The sequence below is a fragment of the Sorex fumeus genome, unplaced genomic scaffold (assembly GCF_029834395.1).
Source record: "Sorex fumeus unplaced genomic scaffold, SorFum_2.1 ptg000034l, whole genome shotgun sequence".
NCBI lineage: Eukaryota > Metazoa > Chordata > Mammalia > Eulipotyphla > Soricidae > Sorex > Sorex fumeus.
In genome coordinates this window covers 28467277-28485777 of record NW_026606091.1, presented here as the reverse complement: position 1 = coordinate 28485777, position 18501 = coordinate 28467277, and the positions used below count along the sequence as shown (strand labels likewise).

The window sequence follows — 18501 nt, the reverse complement described above, 5'->3', positions numbered from 1 at the left end:
CTGTCTTTTACTGGAAATAACAGGAAGAAGTTGAAAAGAGTGTGATAAGTTCAGAAAGCATATTATGGGAACCCCTGCAAAACATGGCTATGAAATCCACAGAAAACATTCTCTTCTCCACGAGACTGACAAAGTAGTGGGTGTGGCCTCCACCAAAATAAATAACTAAATAGAATTTTTTTTTCTTTTCGGGTCACACCTGGCAATGTACAGGGGTTACTACTGGCTCTGCACTCAGGAATTACCCCTGGTGGTGCTCAGGAGACCATATGGAATGCTGGGAATCGAACCCGGGTTGGCCGCGTGCAAGGCAAACGCCCTACCCTCTGTGCTATCGCTTCAGCCCCACTAAATAGCCTTTTTATTAAATACGTAAATACATCAGTAATCTCTCAATGCCCAGAAGGAATCAATGCCAGATTCCTAGATTTTACCTATCTACAGGGAGGAAACACCCAACCCAGCCTGTGAGGTAGTACCAAGGGGTGCAAAGTACATGCCGTGAGTCTGATTTCCTGGGAACTCTTGCAGACATGCCCTGGGAACTACTGCAAATACCAACTTGAATTATATACCTCTTTTCTAGAGGAAATAAAACAACACAATAAGAAAAAATAATAGAAAAATATTTGAAAATTTTAATTCCCTGAAAACCACGAGTGATCATTTGATGGTTACCCTTTGAAAACGGGGGTATTTGGGAACGGTGGCAAATGTTTCCAAACCAGTACCAAGTGCATTCACATTATGCACCGAATCCCATCCCACCTTAACCTTCGGCATCGGAGGCAGGCAGGTGAGTGGGCGCTCTGTCGGGGAGCCCGGCCCCTCTCTGCTGGGCCCAGGGGCTAGGGCCCTCACTTCCGGTGTGCTCCCGCCTGGTCATAGCATCTGTTCCTGGAAGAACCACTGCTGACGGCTTGAGAGGGTGCAGTCCCGTAAGAGTGGGACAAACTTGTCGTTGGATTCCTTCTCGGCCTGAACACATTTCTTCGACTGTTTGTGAAACAAAGAACCATCCTAGGAAAGATCACAGGCAATTTCAGAGAATGAGAAGTGATTCCTCACAGGATTTTTCCTGAAAATGTGTTCTTGCAGGACTGGATCAATAGTACAGCAGGTAGAGCATTTGCCTTGCACATGGCTGAACCGGGTTCGATCCCTGGCATCCCATATGGTCCCCCAAGCACTGCCAGGAGTCGTTCCTGATTGCAGAGCCAGGAGTAACCCCTGAGCATCGCCAGGTGTGGCCCCCAAACAATAAAAATAAAATTTGAAAATTATTTTTTAAAAAATGTGTTCTTGAGCCTGTGGATCTTTTTTTTGTCCTTTCAGAAATATATATATAGAAATATCTGGACTGGGTGAAGGAACCCAGAAGGTCTGGGGCACGGAGGTACAGCCTGTCATACAGCCTCCCTCTGACCCAAGAATCATCACCCTTCCAGACTCCACTTCTCATTCCTAACTGTAACATATTTCTACCAGAAAATGTCCTCTACTTTCTTCTCATACATAGAATGAACCCTTTGTAAGTATGACAGAAGAATCTTCCCATCCCTGGGGCCAGGCTGAGAATGAATCCAAGGAAAGAGGACAGGTTTTTTGTTTTTTGTTTGGGGTTTTTTTTTTCCTTTTTCATTCTTATTATTTGTCTCCTCTTCAGTGCTCCAACTGTGCTTGAATGAGCCAAAGCTACAGCCGAATTACAAATCTCCTCAAGCGTCCACAGCATAGGGGGTCGCAGCATGAGGAACCTAGTACCTCTTGGGCCTGCATCCACTGCCCGCTCCAAATCCATGGTGATGGAGAACAGACCCCAGTGGGGGTAGTGTACACTGCAAGGAACATTTCTGTGGGGGGTGGGATGCTTGGGTCCTCAGGGGTCACTTCTAGAGGGGCCTGGGTACTAGAGGTGGTGCCAGGGATTGAACCAGGGATGGCTGCCCACAGGACAAGCACCTTAGGAAATCCCTGCCTGGCCCTGTGCTACAAGTGACCACTCAGCGCCCCTGCCTGGGCTTGACAGCTTCCAAGGAAGCTGCCGGCTATCCACCGAGTCCTTCCTAGAGTTGGCCAAAGCTATGGGTACTGCCCTCGTTTTATTTGGTTCACCTCTTAAGTTATTTATTTACTGGAGGGGGTCCTCCAGAGCACTCTTGGGATAGAAAACCCTGGGGATTTGGGCCAAGCAGGCCATCTGCTTGAATGCTAAGACCTGAGGAGGTGATGCTTAGGTCCTGCAGTGCTGGGGGCCACCAGGGCCATCCCAGTGATGCTCGGGACCTCCAGGGCTGGAAATGGTGAAGCTCAGGAGGGGCCACATGGTATAAATCCAGGGCTGGGTGTGTGCTTTGGTGACCCCTGTAACTATCTCCCCTTCCGCTCCCCCTGATTCCAGAGCTGGGGAAAATGCAGGTGAGGTTTACAGAAGTAGAACAGTTTCCCCACCACCCCAACCCTCCCCCTGCAGGATCTGCCCTCACATCTGCTTCAAGGAGACCCCATTCCCACAGCAGCAGCAGCAGCCCCCAGGCTGGTCTCAAGCCCCGCCCAGCCCCTAGCAACTTCAAGTGAACAAGAGAAGACAGACCAAGCATTAGGGATCCTGCAAGAAAAAGGCCCCAACAGTTCCCCATCCCATCCCACCCCCATTCCCAGCATGTCCCTTATCCCAGCATGCCTGGGGCCCGCTCCTCCCTGAGACTTCCAGGGTCTACTACAGCCCCAAGACTGACAGCATGGATGACACTGCCCACTCACCGGGCGCAGGAGGAAGTAGTGGTTCTCGGGGACCGGGTCCTGGCAGAGCTCCATGACCAGGCTCTCCCCGCCCGCCTCCACCGCCACGCACCCCTCGGGCTGGTGGGTGTTGTAGCTGTTGGAGTACACGGAGCTTGGGTTTATCAGATTGTACTCATCACAGTGCTCCCGAGTCACTCCCATTACTTTGTCTGCTTGTAACCACTTCTATCCTCTCTTCCCCTACCAATTTGTAAGGTCTCATCCTTCTTAGACACTGAAGCTGTACTGTAAGTTAATATTGTCTTTCTCCTCTCCTTATGTCTTTTGAGCAGTTTACTTTAATGCAATGTCCTTTTGTATAGATACAGGAAGACAATTAATTAATATGCTCTGTAACTTAGGAATTCATTGGCTTTGAATATTATTCACTCCTGGGCATCTGCCTTCTCAACTTAAGCCTCAGTTGCCCTTACTTCCTAGCACTCCAAGGGCAGGGTCCCGACGTGGGACTGGATGGAACCAGGGCAAGCCGGTAAGTTATGTGCTACCCTGGCATCGTGATGGGCCAGGCCAAGGTGCCACGATTCTTAACTATAAGTTAAGAGTTTGATCATAGGCAAATGATGTCATGATCCAAAAGTAACGACAAGACTAGGGCCCTGCTGCTAGGAATAGGAAAGATATCTGGCCTGAGCACTGCAGTCTGAGATTGAGATGGCCCTAGGAGAGCAATTCTATAAGTTCAAAGTATTTCTTACTGTGTCCATACGAAATGATTAATATTATGTATGCTTATATGTTGGTTGGACAAGGAGAGGAGAAACACGTCCTAGAAGCAGTTTCCTGTGTGTCCTGACTAGCTTGGATGAGACTGCTTTTTTGGAGATGTAGATTCCAAGCTCTAGCAGACTGGTCTTTGTTGTGCTAATCTAAGTGCTTGTAGCTTGTGAAAAGGTGAGGCCAGGATTACTGGCCTGCAGATGTAAGGAAACAATGTATGTTTGCTGCCTCAATGTTCTTTCTGTAACTCCTTTTGATGACATCATTATATTGCGCCCTTTAGAGGTACTATGATCTATATAAGGGAGATTTCAGGGCTCTCTGGGGGGACACATGCATCAGAGAACCTGGGAAGATGGGGCTGAGGACAGAAGCGGAGAAAACAAAGGCGCACGTGCTCGAGGATTCCTGAGGCCTCCATGACATACGTCTCTTCCATGTAATAAACGGCTACTAAGACCAACTAGCTTGGCCTCGTTTCCTTCCTTCGCCTGACCATCGCCATCGACCTCCCTGGAGTGGGGAAACGGCCAGACCGCCGGCCGTTTTATTTTTTGTGTGTTTACACAGTAGCGGATCTCCTTCCGGGATGTATACTCGAAGAACTGCAAAGGAGCCGTTTGTGGGCAACGGTTACTGTCGGCCATGGAGAAATGGACGGACACCAGGCGGGATCAGAGGTCAGGGGCCAGGCAGAGAGCCTGAGTGTCCAGTCTTGAGGGTCTGTGAGTGCCTGGCCAGAGTTCCCCAAGGCCCCCTTCTCATGCTCTGCTTCTTCCCTGGGTGTTTGAGACCCCACACTGTCCCTACCCTTGAGTTGGCCAGAAAATGGACGGTCTCAGTAGCCAAGTGGGCAACTCTGAGGCCTGAGCTGCCCTTTCTCTTCTCTGGGCTTTTCTGCCTCTTCCCGGCAAACTTGAGGGAGTTTGATCCAAGCAATGGCACCGTGGAATCACTAAAATGTCCTGTGCAGGCAGGAACTGCACTTCCAGGGAGAGAGCAGGCCTGGGTCACACAGGGAGACAGGGTGCTGGAATCCAGCCTCTCCGGCCAAGTAGGTGCCCTCCTGAGCCAACCCAGATCTGCAGGGTTTTCCTTTTTCTTCCTCTAACTGTAGGTATTGGTGCACGGTTAGTCATAACTGCACAAACAGGTTTCTCTGGGTCCTATTGGGCACTGCTTGCTCCGTTTTCTATTTCCCAGATGTTCTACAATGAGTCTGTATTACCTTTGCAGGCAGAGAATCAGTTCATCTCACCCCTCGAGAATTACATGGTGCAGGGCCAGAGGGATAATACAGTGGAGAGGGTGTTAGCCTTGCTGACCTGAGTTCAATCCCTGGCATCCCATATGGTCCCCTGAGCACTGCCAGGAGTGATTCCTGAGTGCAGAGCCGTTAGTAACCCCTGAGTAACCCCAGGTGTGACTCAAAAACAAAAATAAAAACAAACAAAGAACTACATGATGTGAACCACCAAGAGGCCAAAAGGCACAATATTCCCAAAAAAGACATCGGAGCATGCATGGATCATGCAAGAGGAAATCATCAAGTATAAACCATAAACATTCAATGATGACAATTAATTAAAACACAGAAGCCAGAGTCTGTGCATAGGAGAAAGAGGGACAAGAAACTCATCTTCATCCTAAGGCGTTTCTCCAGTTCCTCTCGGGCACACTTGCTTCACTTTCTATTTCTCAAATATTTACAATGAGTCTCTATTACCTTCATAAATTGAAGAGGTCAAATATTCACTTTTTAAAAAACACACATAGATGTGCTGAAAGTAGATAAAGGACCAAACATAATGGCCTCTCAGTATCTGTACTGCAAACCACAATGCCCAAAAGTAGAGAGAGAGTAAGAAGGAAATTGTCTGCCATAGAGGCAGGGGATGGGGGTGGCGGGAGGGACACTGGGAACATTGGTGGTGGAAAATGAGCACTGGTGGAGGGATGGGTGTTTGATCATTGTATGACTGAAACTCAATCATGAAAGCCTGTAACTGTATACCACAGTGATTCAATAAAAAAAAATAAAAATTAAAAAACAATAACACACATAGATTTTCTCCAATTTCCCTCTTTAAGAGGCTCCCAAGACCTTGAACCCAGGGCCCCCTGCTGCCTTTTTCCAGAGAGAAGCGTCACCTACCTGGTTCTGGCCCAGGCCATGACAGGTGTACAAAATGACCTGGTGCCCCACAATCTGGTTTTCATCAGGAGGATTATAGTCAAAGCAGAGTCCTTGCAGTCCTTTATTCTGGAGCTACCAAGAAACATAAGGGGAGTTTCCAGTTCAGGTTTACACACAACTGAGTCCAACCAGGATGCTGAGGGAGGGGAAACAGGAAGTGAGGAGGGCCTGGCACAAGAACCAGGCCCAAACGTAAGAGCTTCTGGGACCTGAGCGACAGTACAGCAGGTCAGATGGCTGGCCTTGCACATGGACAAACCCCAGCACCCCACAGGACCTCCTGAGCACCGCCAAGAGTGATCCCTGAGCACAGAGCCAGGAGTAAATCCCTGAGCACCGCAAGGCATGGACCCCACACCAAAAGTAAACAAATAAATAAATAAGAGCTTCCTTAATTTATTCATTTTGGATTTTTGGGGGGGGATTGAAGGAGGGGAGTATCACATCTAGCAATGCTCAGGGCTTACTTCTGGCTCTGTGCTCAGAGATCACACCTGGTGGTGCTTGGTGGGGAATCCTATGGGGTGCTGGGGATAGTGTCCAGTTTGGTCACGTGCAAAGGCCTGAAGAGCATCATGCCCCATCATCCCCTCCAGGGCTGCGCTTGGACAAAAGAGAAATGCAGTGGGACGGGGTGGGGTGGGGATGCAGGAGACAGAGGCAGGGCGAGCAAGAGTGACACACTCCCTGGGGCAGGCAGCCCACGACGGCCTCCTGATCCTCTCGGCACCTCGGGAGACCTGGACACTTAACAGTGGCCAAGGATTTGATCGTATTCAAAGCCCGCTGGGCTCTGACCAAAGGGCTTCCAGAATGGGGGAAGCAGCGTCGCCCAGCCGTGCAGCCCAGGAGAGGGGAGTCTCTACCTTGGCGTGATTTCTCTCCAGAGTGAATGGCACTGGGGCCGGAGAGGGTCTGGGGGGTGAGGGCACTTGCCAGGTAGGCAACCAAGCCCCAGTCTGACGCCAACACCATCATGAGTGACCCCTGAGCACCACCGGGTGAAGCCCAACCCCAACCCCCACAGCCCAAATACGTCCCATTTGTGTGCAGGGGTTTGGAGGGGGTGCGGAACGGGTGTTTAGGCCATACTTCGAGGTACTCAAGGGCCACTCCTGACGGTGTTCAGGGGACCACGTCTGGCACCGGGGATCAAACTAGGGTTGGCCACACAGAGGGCAAAGCTTAAACTTAACCCCGGGACTATCTCTCTGCCCCCCCCCAAAGATTTCTTTTCTCTTTCTTTTGGTGAACAACAGAAGTGACTCTCCTTTTCCTGCCCCATCCTCCTGTACCCCCCCACTGGTCCCCAAGGACCCCTGAGGTGGGAATGACTGACTGGCCCAGACACTGAGACTAGGGTGAGAAGTGATGTGATGGGTAGAGGTGGTGTGGAGAGTCCAGGCAAGCCTCAGTCTCCTCATGCACAAAATCACAGGCAGAACCTGACTCTCGTTCACATGCTCCCACGTGAGCGAGCTGAGAGCCAAACCCAGCCGGGGGAGGGGAAGAGCCAGGGGATACAACAGGGGAGGGCCGGGGCTGGGGAGCCCAAGGGACCCCATCGAGGACCTGCCCCATGCAGGGGTTGGGGATCCTGCCGGCAGCCCCCCCGGGCGCAGCCCTCTCACCATCCCGAAGCAGCCGGGCCGGTCCTCGGGCACGTGCAGCTCAGGATACACGTTCTCCAGGAACCACCTGAAGTCCTTACACTTGAGCTTCTCACGGAGCTGCTGCCTCTCGGTCACGTCGCCAAAGGACTCCTGAGGGGGGTCCATGCGGTCAGCCTGAAGGTCCTCCACTGCCTCTCAATCCACCCCACCCCACCCCAGTCCTGGGATGTGATGATGCCCCCAAGCCCCAGCTGTGCAGGTGTGGGTGGGTGCCCAGGGAGAGAGCTGTGGCAGCCTGGGTACCAACCCCCCCGCCCCCCCACACACACACACATGCGCGCGCACTCACACACACACAGGGTTCCCCGTTGCCCAGCTCCAGCCTGGAGAGACCCAGTGCACCTCGATGGTCATGAAGCGCCTAGGACATGATGGGAGCCCCAAACCCCAGCCCTGTGGGCATCCCTGGACACACAGCACTTCTTCAATGGGACAGATTGAGGAAGGCTGGCTGAGGTAGACACGCATGCAAAGACAAGAGATGGGGCTGGGATGAGATGAGATAGCGCACATATGCATGACCCATCCCCGGCACCACACACACACACACACACACACACACACACACACATACTCTGCGTTGAAGATATAGCTCAATGGTCAAGAGCACATACAGGAGGCCCAGGTCCGAGTCCCGGCACGGCAGGGAACCCCCAGCACTGAGTCAAGGGTAGACCCCAAGCACCTCCAGGTGGGGGTCAATAGTAAACAGGAACCAGAGAGCTCGTGCAAAGGGCAGGGCGCTTGCCTGGCAGGTGGCCACCCGGCCCTGGTCCCTGCCACCTCATTTTGTTCCCAGAAAAAAAATCACCAGGCATGATCCCTGAGTGCAGAGCCAGGAAGAGGCCCTGGCGACCATGGCATGGGGCCTGACCTCCCCTCCACGACAGAAATACCCACGATCTGAAGAACATGCAGTGGCTGGAGGTAGCTGAAACCTAGCCCTGATTTTCCTAGAAGCAACAAGCTCAGGGTCCCCCAACCTGGGGCGGGCAGCATGAGCTGCTGGCTGTGATTCTCAAGGCCGGGTGGGCATCAAGAGACATCAGCAGAGGGTCATCACAACCATGGAGGAATCAAGTAGTCCCCCACTGGCCTCACCAAGGCCCACCGCAGCTTCTCCCTCCGGAAGTGGATGTGCGGGCACGGAGGGTGGAGGGAGGAGGGAGGAGGAAGGGGGGGTTGGTTCTGAGGCGGCCTGCAGGGGTGAAAGCAGACGGGGCGGGCAGGAGGAGCTCACCAGGCGTGCGTGGGGGTTGCGGTGGTAGAAGAGCTCCTTGAACTCATCCAGCCACACTTCAGCAGCGCGGACACTGTTGGCCAGAGCCTTTTTGCGTGAGTAGGGAGCTTGCTTGGGGAAGACGTGGCTGATGTGTGAGCAGGGGTGCGTCTCCAGGGTCCCGCCACACTGCCAGATCTGCAGGGCAGAGGAGTGGCTGGGTGAGGGGAGCGGTTCCATCGGCACGGCTGTCCCTTGAGGACAGAGGCCGGGCACCAAGCATCACCCAAAAAGACACTGCGGAGACCGCACCCTCCAGGCCATGAAACTGGCGACCCCCGCCCACCCCACTCCTCACCCCACCGCCCATCCCTGCCTCACCCACCCCCATGCACACGCGGGCTCCAGAACGCAGCCAAAGAACAAGGGAGCTGCCCCAAGGTCTAGCCACCAGAACCAAGACCACAAGCCCATGCACTGCTTGCTCATGCGTGGGGCTCACAGGGCCCAGAGTGGGCCCGGCCAGGAACCCGTGGGTGGGTGACAGTCCACACGGGCGGATTACCTGATCTCCTAGCCAGAGAAGAGAGGAAAGCAGCTAGGAAGGAGAGAATTGGGAAGGGAGAAAGAGGAACTGCCAGACACAGGAAGAGCAGGCTGGCACCTGGAGGAGAGGCAGAAAGACCATTAAAAGCACACCTCAAAACCCAACAAGGTAGACTCATGCAAGGGCAAGAGAGGTGTGAACCATCACACCCCACCACTGGTCCCCAGGATGAACCATCCAGAAAAGCAGCTGAAGCGCTGGAGACACAGTACAATGGGGTTGGGCACCTGCCTTGCATGTACCTGACACAGGTTCAGTTTCTGGCAGCTCCCACGGTCCCCTGAGCACCGCCAGGAGTGAGCCCTGAGTTTGGATTTCAACCAAATTCAAAAAGAAAATTTTTTTGAAAAAAAAAGACCCAAAAGGACAGTACCTTACGATGGCAGAAGGAAAGCCCTGCGTGGAAGATAAAATTTCTATTTGGTTCACTCTTTATGCAAAGCTGGGATGTTCTATTACTTAAAAAAAAATTCCAGGGGCCAGAACACTAGTACAGCGAGTAGAGCATACTGCCTGGCATGGGGCCAACCCAGGTTCAATCCCCGGCATCCCATATGGTCCCCCGAGCACAGATAGGAGTCATCTCTGAGGGTAGAGCCCAGTGTAACCCCTAAGCACCACTGTGTGTGGCCCCAAAACAAAACAAGCAAGCAGAAAAGATGAAAAAATTTCTCACAAAAATTAAACAGAGGGGCTGGAGCGATAGCACAGTGGGTAGGGCGTTTGCCTTGCACGCGACTGACCCAAGTTTGATTCCCAGCATCCCATATGGTCCCCCAAGCACCGCCAGGAGTAATTTCTGAGCACAGAGACAGGAGGAACTCCTGAGCATCGCAGGGTGTGACCCAAAAAGCCAAAAAAAAAAAATTAAACAGAAAATTTTAACATCATCAAAAAGCATGACCAATGGCATATGGTCTTGAAATGTAATATGCCAGACACAAGTTCATTGGGAATCCCACGGAAATGGCGGGGGTTCTCACAGAACTGTCACTCGGGGATTCTGAGGGCAGAGGGCGGCCTCAGGGGGTTCACTCGTTTAGAATGTGACTCTTGCTCCTGCCTGCACGTCCAGCCACTGAACCTGACCCCTTTAACAAGCTCTCCCGAGAATTCTTCTCGGTGTCAAACTCTGAATGTCACCCTGCTATCTACATACAGAGATGACTTCCTAAAGAGCTCAGCAAGCCTGGCGACCAAAGGTGGACCAGGAGGCAGGATGCTGTGTCTGGGGCCAACCTCGGCCCAGGGCAGCAGAGGGGAAGAAAAGAATCAGGGGACCTAGGAGGTTCCTTCCCTGCCTCCTGCTTTTCTAGTTAAAAGCACGTTCTGTGAGAAGGTCAGATGAGAGAAGCACATATATAGGCTGTCCACGTGTCCACTCTCAGGACACTGGACAAAAGGCCAAGGCGGGGGAAAGCCCAACAGGTTTTCATGAAATCCAGAGAGACAGAGGCATGGGGAGAGAGAGAGAGAGAGAGAGAGAGAGAGAGAGAGAGAGAGAGAGAGAGAGAGAGAGAGAGAGAGAGACAGACAGACAAGCACGGCTACAGAAAGAGAGACAGACCCAAAAGGAGAATTCGAGGTTTTCTCCGCCCCAAACTTCCATTCCTGTATCATAAGACCCCAGATACTGAAAATATTTCTTACTCACAGCAAACAGCCCACCAGCCATTGTCGGGGACCTGGAAGAGTTGCAACACCTACGTCTCAGTGCCAGCCGCAGGAACCCTTACCCAGGCCTGATCTGCCTTCATCAGTCTGGGAGCACTGGTGGTGGGGGGGCTCTGCTGGGAGTCCTAGCCGGGGAAGCTCCCAGACCCCTCCAAATAATCACAGAACTGCGTGTGATGCATGTGCTCTCGAGGGGTCAAGGGCAGGGACAGCTGTTTCCAGGGAGGAGAGGGTACAGGCCCGGGGCGTGTCCAGTAGAGAGGAATGAACGGTGCTGGGAAGGCCTCAGCATGGGCAAAGTCTAAGCATGAGAGGACCCCGGCAGCTGCAGATGGACCCGGAGAGAGGGCGGAGAGAGCACATGGCTGGGAGGGTGGCGGGGTGGGCGGTGGTGGTGGTCTCACAGCAGAGCCCAGGCACTCACAGATGCAGCTGGGGGCTGCTGGAGGGCATGAAAGATGATTCTAGCACATTTCCCTGAAGCCCTCGATTCTGGCGTCTTCCCCGGCCCCCAGAGGTGGCTCAGGTCGAAAGCTGGAAGGGAAGCACCCCAGAGTGCAGATGTGGGTGTAGGAAACTGGTGGCAGCCGGGTCTCTGTGGTGGCACTGGGGGGCCCTCCCAGCACTGCAGGCTCAGAGTACACGGGGAAAGGTCAGTGGGACTCCTTGGTGGGGGATGGAAGAACAGGAGGGAGGGAAGACCAAGGAAGGGAGAGAAGAGAGAGAAAAGGGAGGGAGAGAAGGAGGGAGGGAGAGAAGGAGGGAGGGAGAGAAGGAGGGAGGGAGAGAGAGAGGAAGGGAGGGAGAGACGGAGGAAGGAAGGAAGGAAGGAAGGAAGGAAGGAAGGAAGGAAGGAAGGAAGGAAGGAAAGAGGGAGGGAGGGAAAGAAAAAAGGGAGGGAGTGAGGGAGGGAGGGAAGGAAGGAAGGAAGGAAGGAAGGAAGGAAGGAAGGAAGGAAGGAAGGAAGGAGTGGGGGAGGGAAGGAGGGAAAAGGGAGGGAGGGAGGGGTGCCAGCATGAGAGCACATTCACATGGCTTTAGGGTATAAGATTAGGGAACATGGTGACTGAAACATGCAAGAAAGCTGAGATCATGTGTGGAGTTCATGCACAATTCAATCAGCTAATCAGTGACTGAATAAATAGCAGTACTCCTACATTAAAAAAAAACTGAGATGAGACTGTGGGAGGGGCAGGCAACCGACCATGAAGCTGCTGCATGTGTGCATGTGTGTGGGTTTGTGCACATGTCTTCATATGTGTGCACTGGAGGAGGGAGTTGGGGGGGAGGGAGTATGTCACGACATCACAGGCTGCATCTGTGACCTGACACATGATCCCTCCTCCTCTGCCTCAGTCTCTAAATCTGCTGTGTGAGGGGCAATGCCAGCGGCCCCCCAGTGGCCACTCCAGCAATCCGGGTGCCACCCTCAATCCGTCCTTTTTCCCAGATGTCAATCAGCTTCTCCAAATCCCCCCACCGCCCCGGAGGTCCCCCAAACCCCCAGTCTCAGCCTCCGTCTTCTCCTGCGCCCGCATTTCTGACGGGGAAGTCTGCAGAGCCTCCTAACACATGCCTGGTCCCTGCACCCCATCCTGTGCCCACCAGCTCCCTCACCATGAGGCACCAGGAGTAATTCCGGAGTGCAGAGCCAGGAGTAACCCCGAGCCTCAGCAAGTGTGGCCCGAAAACTAAGCCAAACAAATGAAACAGAACGCGAGCAGCCGGGCTCAGACCCAGGCTCACCCACTGACCAACGCTGACTCTCGGCCGCCCTCACCCTGCGCCCTCACCCATCCCCTAACTGGCTTCAGTCCCACAGAGGCCTGCCACTAAGTGCTCAGAGTCGTCACCATGGAGTCGCCACCTGACCCAGAACCCCACGCCCACTTGGACAGCCGGAAGTGGCAGCCAGCCACCTCGGGCCCTGGAGACTGGCACCAGTCCAGGGGGCAGGGCACCTGTGATATCAGTCCTCCCCGGGGCATGGCACACAACTCCTGGACGGCGGACACACCCACCGGAGGTGAGGGGGCCAACAAAACCGGCCACGTTGACACAAGGCAGAATTATGGGTTCCCAAGGCAAACATCTCGGGACCGGCAAGAAGGCAAACGCGAAGGGACAAAGCGTGGTGGCCTCATTCGCGTGAGGCGTCTGGAAGGGGGAAAGTTTTTGTGGGGGTGTGTTAGAGGCCATGGAGCCGTTAGGGGCTGGGGTTGACACCGCCTGACGGTTGGAGAGATTCTGCGAGGTCGAGGGAGAAGCGCGCTTGAGTCTCCCAAGTTATATATTTAAGAACGGTCAGAGCAGTACATTTTAGGATACATACTTCACCCTATTTTTATTTATCTTGTTTTGGCTTTGGCTTTGGGACCACACCCGGCAATGCTCGGGAGCAACTTCTGGCTCTGCACTCAGGAATCACTCCTGGCGGTGCTCGGGAAACCATAACAGGGTGCCTGGGGGATCGAACCCAGGGCAAACTCCTGCAAGGCAAGCGCCCTACCCATGAACTATCTCTCCAGCCCCCTCACCTTTGTTTTTAAATAAACAAAATAGGCCAATGAATATGAACCCCACACTTAGAGCGGGGTGGGTGTAGAGTAAAAAAATAATCAGCAGATGCTTTAGAACAAAACCAGGTGGGGCCCCAGCGAAGCATCCCTGCCCTCCCCCCGGGCGTCTGCTGCAGTTGTTGGGGGGTGGTGTTACGCTCCCAGCCAGTCCTGACCTGATGACATCGATGGGGGACTGCATCCGCTTCCGCTCCCGCTCAGGGACCATGTGCCACGTGAACACCAGCCGCCAGTCAAAGCCACCGATCTGAGGCTCTCCGGAGTTGCCCAGGTACTCAAAAGTGTTCCAGTCAATAACGTCGATCACGGGGCACACCACTGCCGTCTCCTCATCCCCGATCCTGCAGTGACCACACACACACACACACACACACACACACACACACACACACACACACACCCCAGATATGGCCAGGACCGGAGTGACCGGGAACGCCCGCGCCCCTTCCAAGCCATGCTCGCTCCCACTGAGGCCCAGTGTGTACCCTCAGGTCCCCTGCTTCTGGACCCTGCCTGGCATCGGTCCCCAATGCCACCCTCCAGCCTGGGATTCAGAGGGAGAGCGAGACACGATGATGGCTCTGCTCTCAGCCCCTGGCACTGGCCTGGGCCCCTGGGAGTCCAGCTGCCGGTACCCTCTTTGAAGCTGGGGAAGAGAAAGAAGCCATGAAGGGAGCCAGAGTGGGTGAGGACAGAGATGGGGAGGGTAGAGAGCAGCAGGGTGAGGCTGGGGGCCAGATGATGGACACCCACGCCTGGGAGAGAAGACAGTGGGTGCGTGTGCTCCAGAGGCCAGCTGCGCAGACCCTGAACCCCTCCCCCCGCATCCTTGTCCACGCCACATGGGGGCACAGCCCACCTGGAGAAGTCTGGGGGTGGCCGACAACAGTGATGCAGCATCAGGAGGGAGGAAGTGGAGGGAGTAAGGTGGGTCTGGGGGAAGGGCAGCCTGGAGTGGTTCCCCTCCCACCTGCATTTAAAACCCTTTCAAAGAATGATACTTAAAAGCATAGTTTAAGACTACAGGGGTAAGAAGATAAAAGTAACCCAGGCGAGGGCCATCTGCTTCCTGTCCATGATTCTGCTCATGGTTTCCTAGTGAGGCTAAGGAAGGTGGACGCCAGAGACACAGGACCCCAGGGAAGGTGCCTGCCCGACCGGTGGCTGCCCTGGTTCAATCCCCGGCACCCCATGTGGTCCCCTGAACACCACCAGGAGTGATCCCTGAATACAGAACCAAGAGTAAGCCCTGAGCACTCACGGGTAAGCCCCTTCACACACACAACTCCCCCCCCCAAAAAATACAGGGGCTGGAGCCATAACACAGTGGGTAGGGCTTTTGCCTTCCACGCGGCTGACCCGGGTTTGATTCCCAGCATCCCACAGAATCCCCTGAGCACCACCAGGAATAATTCCTGAGTGCATGAGCCAGGAGTGACCCCCTGTGATTGCCGGGTGCGACCCATAAAAGCAAAACAGCGGGTAGGGCGTTCGCCTTACAAGCGGCCAACATGGCCGACCCGAGTTCGATTCCTCTGCCCCTCTTGGAGAGGCCGGCAAGCTACCGAGAGTATTGAATATGCCAGACACAGTAACAACAAAGTCTCCAATGGAGACGTTACTGGGCCCGCTCGAGCAAATCGACGATCAACGGGAGGGCCTTTACCTTACCTTACCTAATAAATAAATACATAAGAGAAATTACTGTGAATCACCATTTCTGTGGGTCCCTTCAGACTTGAGGAGCCCCAGGCAACACAGGTACTGGATGACCTGGGAAAGTCAGATCCACACCATCCTGTTCTTGGCCTCTCTGCCCAGGTCAGCACTTTTCGATTAAGGCACCTGACCAGCGGCAGTAAAAGCAACTCCCCTATACCAGCAAGCCGTGGGTACAGCAGCGCCTGATACCCTCGAAGATTCCCAGACCAGGGTCCCTGATCATGTGACCAGGGATGGAGCCGTGGCCTGAGACTGGGGGACAGGGCACCCAGGCCGAGCCCGAGGCCCACGGAGCTGGGTCTCCCGTGTTCCCACTGGGCACCGCCCACGCACCTCTGCAGCAGCGGCTCCAGCCAGCCCTCGTGGCACTCGCAGTGGCAGTCCAGGAAGGTGAGGATGTCGCCCTTGGCCCCCGAAGCCCTGAGCAACCTGGGCGCGCACCAGGCCCTCCCTCTTGGTGGCGCGGATGAGGCGCACCTTGGTCAGGTGGGCCAGCTCGGCTCCCAGGCGCTCCTTCAGGTGCTCTGGGGAGGAGAATGGGGCAGCCGGCTCACTCCCGCCCTGCCCGGGCAAGGGAAGGCTGGGACGGAGAACTCTAGAACCACCAGCAACGTTCCCACGTGCCCCCCTTGGACCCAGGCGCCCAGGTCTCAGGACTGTCAGGACTTGGTGCCCAGGTGGCTCTATCGGCATCGCCTCACGCTCACCTGCCCTGCACTCTGTCATGGGCAACGCTGTCATGGGCAACGCTGAATGACCCCGAATTCTCTCTCCACGATTTCCAGCCGAGTACATGGCCACCACCCAAAAGACATCAGTCCCCCAGGTTAAGATGTGTGATCCCAACGCCCCACCTGGTCCTCTGAGCACACCAGGAGTGAGCCCTGAGCACAGTGCCAGGAGCAAGCCCGGAGAACCGCCCAGCGGCCCCCAGAACAAACAAGCGAGACTACAGTCCTGAGCGCCCCCTGCAGCCAGGTGTGGCCAGGTGACTGTTCTTCTGCAGGGTGGGAGGTGAGACCCCCTACTAGGTGCTGCCCAAGTCCCCTGGACACCCTTCAGTACAGGTGGGAGTGAGAGAGAGAGGGGAGGGGCAAGGCTGGGGCAGCCCAGGGAGCACAGCACCCCAAAGAAGGCAAGTGTTCACCCCTGCCCCCACCCCTGGCCCCCACACCTGCCTCCACACCTGCCCTCACACCCTCCCTCACAGTTGGCCCCCAACACCTCTCCCCCACCTCTGTCCCCAAGACCTCTCTCTCACACCCACCCCCCAACACCTGCCCTCTACACCTGTTCCCCCATGCCTATAGCCCATACCTATCCCCCACACCTGTCCCCCACACCTGCTCCCACACCTGCCCTCTACAGCCATACCCCAACTGCAGGGAGACGTTCCCTGTTATCTCCTGTAAATCACTGTTATCTAGAGCCTCGCAGAGAACAGGCCAGCACAGCTTTCAATCAGAACCCGTCCACAGCGAGAACCAGACAGAGCTCAGAGGCAAGAGCAGGGGAGGGGAGGATGGGGGTCAAGGGAGGGCAGGGTGGGGGGAGGGGAGGTCAGGGCAGGGTAGAGGGGAGGCCGGGTACCTCTACCGCTGAAATCATCCACCAGGATGACCTCCTCCAGCAGGATGTCTGGGGACATCTCGAGGACACTGTAAACGGTGCGAAGGAGGGTTGACCAAGCTTCGTTATAAAACGCGATGATCACGGACGTCGTTGGCAGACCTTCATAACTGTACTTCTGCTCTCTGCACCTGCAGAAGCAACACAGCCTCAGGGACGGGGAACACCCTGCACCAGGGCATCCCAGGCCTGGCACGGTGCTTCGAAGGACCTCTGAAGGGAACGTCAATCATGGTTGAGACCTGCCATACAATTTGGCCGCATCTTCTAGAAATGCTTTGCCCTGGAGCCTCCTGGAAGCCTCGGTAGCTCCCAAGAAAGGTTGTACAACGACACCCAAAAAGCCTGAAGTCATTCTGGTAAGGGCAGGCTGGGTCACCCACGAAGTCGTACTGTTGACATGGCCTCTAGGGACAGATGGCCCAGTGATGAACCTGGCTCAGATCCAATGCTACAGGGCCATCCCTGGGCCGGGATGGGATCCTCCAGAGCCAAACCTGATGGTGCCCAGGGGGCAGGCAGTGTCCAGGGAGGCACTTGGGTCTTTTCACACGGTCCCCTGACACTGAGCTCTCTCCCCGGTCTGAGGTTGTGTATTTAAGCTGGGCAGCAACGTTCACAGTTTTGCCACCCAAAACCTAGGCAGGCTCCAAAGACAGGAAGACGGTTCCATCCTCAGGCTGTGCAGGTTTCACCTCTGTCCACTCCCACTTCAACCCCACTGCCCAGCTTCTACTCAGCTTTCTCCTCCTCTGCCTGGCACCCTCCCTGCCCTCCTTCCAGAACCACCTGGAAAAAGCCCTGTGTGGAGAACACCTGTCTGGGGTGGCCGCTCCCTCCGGCCGTCGCCCGTTCCTGCATACCAAAAACTCATGTCCCCTCCACTCATCCCCTCCTCCCATTGCCCAAGTCTCCTCACAGACATGTTTGACTCATGCGAGGCTTGGGGCTGGGGCACAGGAATGCTAGGGACACTGGTGGACACCACGGGGCAGCCTTGTGGGGAGAGGAGGTTCGGGAACATGTATGTCTGACTGACAATCAAATCCATCTCTGATGGTGGGTCACAGGGTCACTGTGGGCTTGTGCTGTCTGGGGAGCCTGTGGGCAGTGAAGGGTTCCACACTGGGGTGAGGCTCTGGGCAGAGAAAGTCCATCCAGTCCTTGAGAGGTTTGGGAAATACCTGGAGGTTTGCAGGTCCTTTACCTGAGGCATGATCTGGCCACTAGGGGGCCTGGCACCCAGGAAGCATTGGGGGCAAGGTTGGGGCTCTTCCCGGTGGACACTGCAGAGAGGGTGTAGACACAACAGGCACCATGGGCATGTGCATGACATATCAGGTTCTGATCCATGGTGAGACCCCACAGGACAGCTCATGCTTCATTAAGAAGTATGAGCAGTTCCCTGGCAGGACCCGCCACACCCAATGCCACACACCCACACAGGCTGGGATGCATCCATTTGTAGAAACAATCTTGGAAACAGGACAGTGGCTGTCAGAGAGAATGATTCAGCCCTCTCCCCTGTCTCTCCTCTGCCACCAATTCATGATCCCCTAAACCGTCCCAGGTAGTGCCTAGAACTCAGTTGCTGACTGTTCCAGCCTCCATCCTTTTCAGGACTTCCTTTCCCAGAATAGAAACAGTGCACTGGAGGAGGGGGAGCTCTCGGCTCA

The 18501-nt window shown here is 54.9% G+C and overlaps 1 pseudogene; it reads right to left on the bottom strand.

The window, feature by feature from the left end:
• Nucleotides 1–840: 840 nt before the first annotated feature.
• The window catches only part of LOC130026611 (polypeptide N-acetylgalactosaminyltransferase 12-like), a 54940-nt pseudogene continuing 37279 nt past the window's right edge, over nucleotides 841–18501 (bottom strand).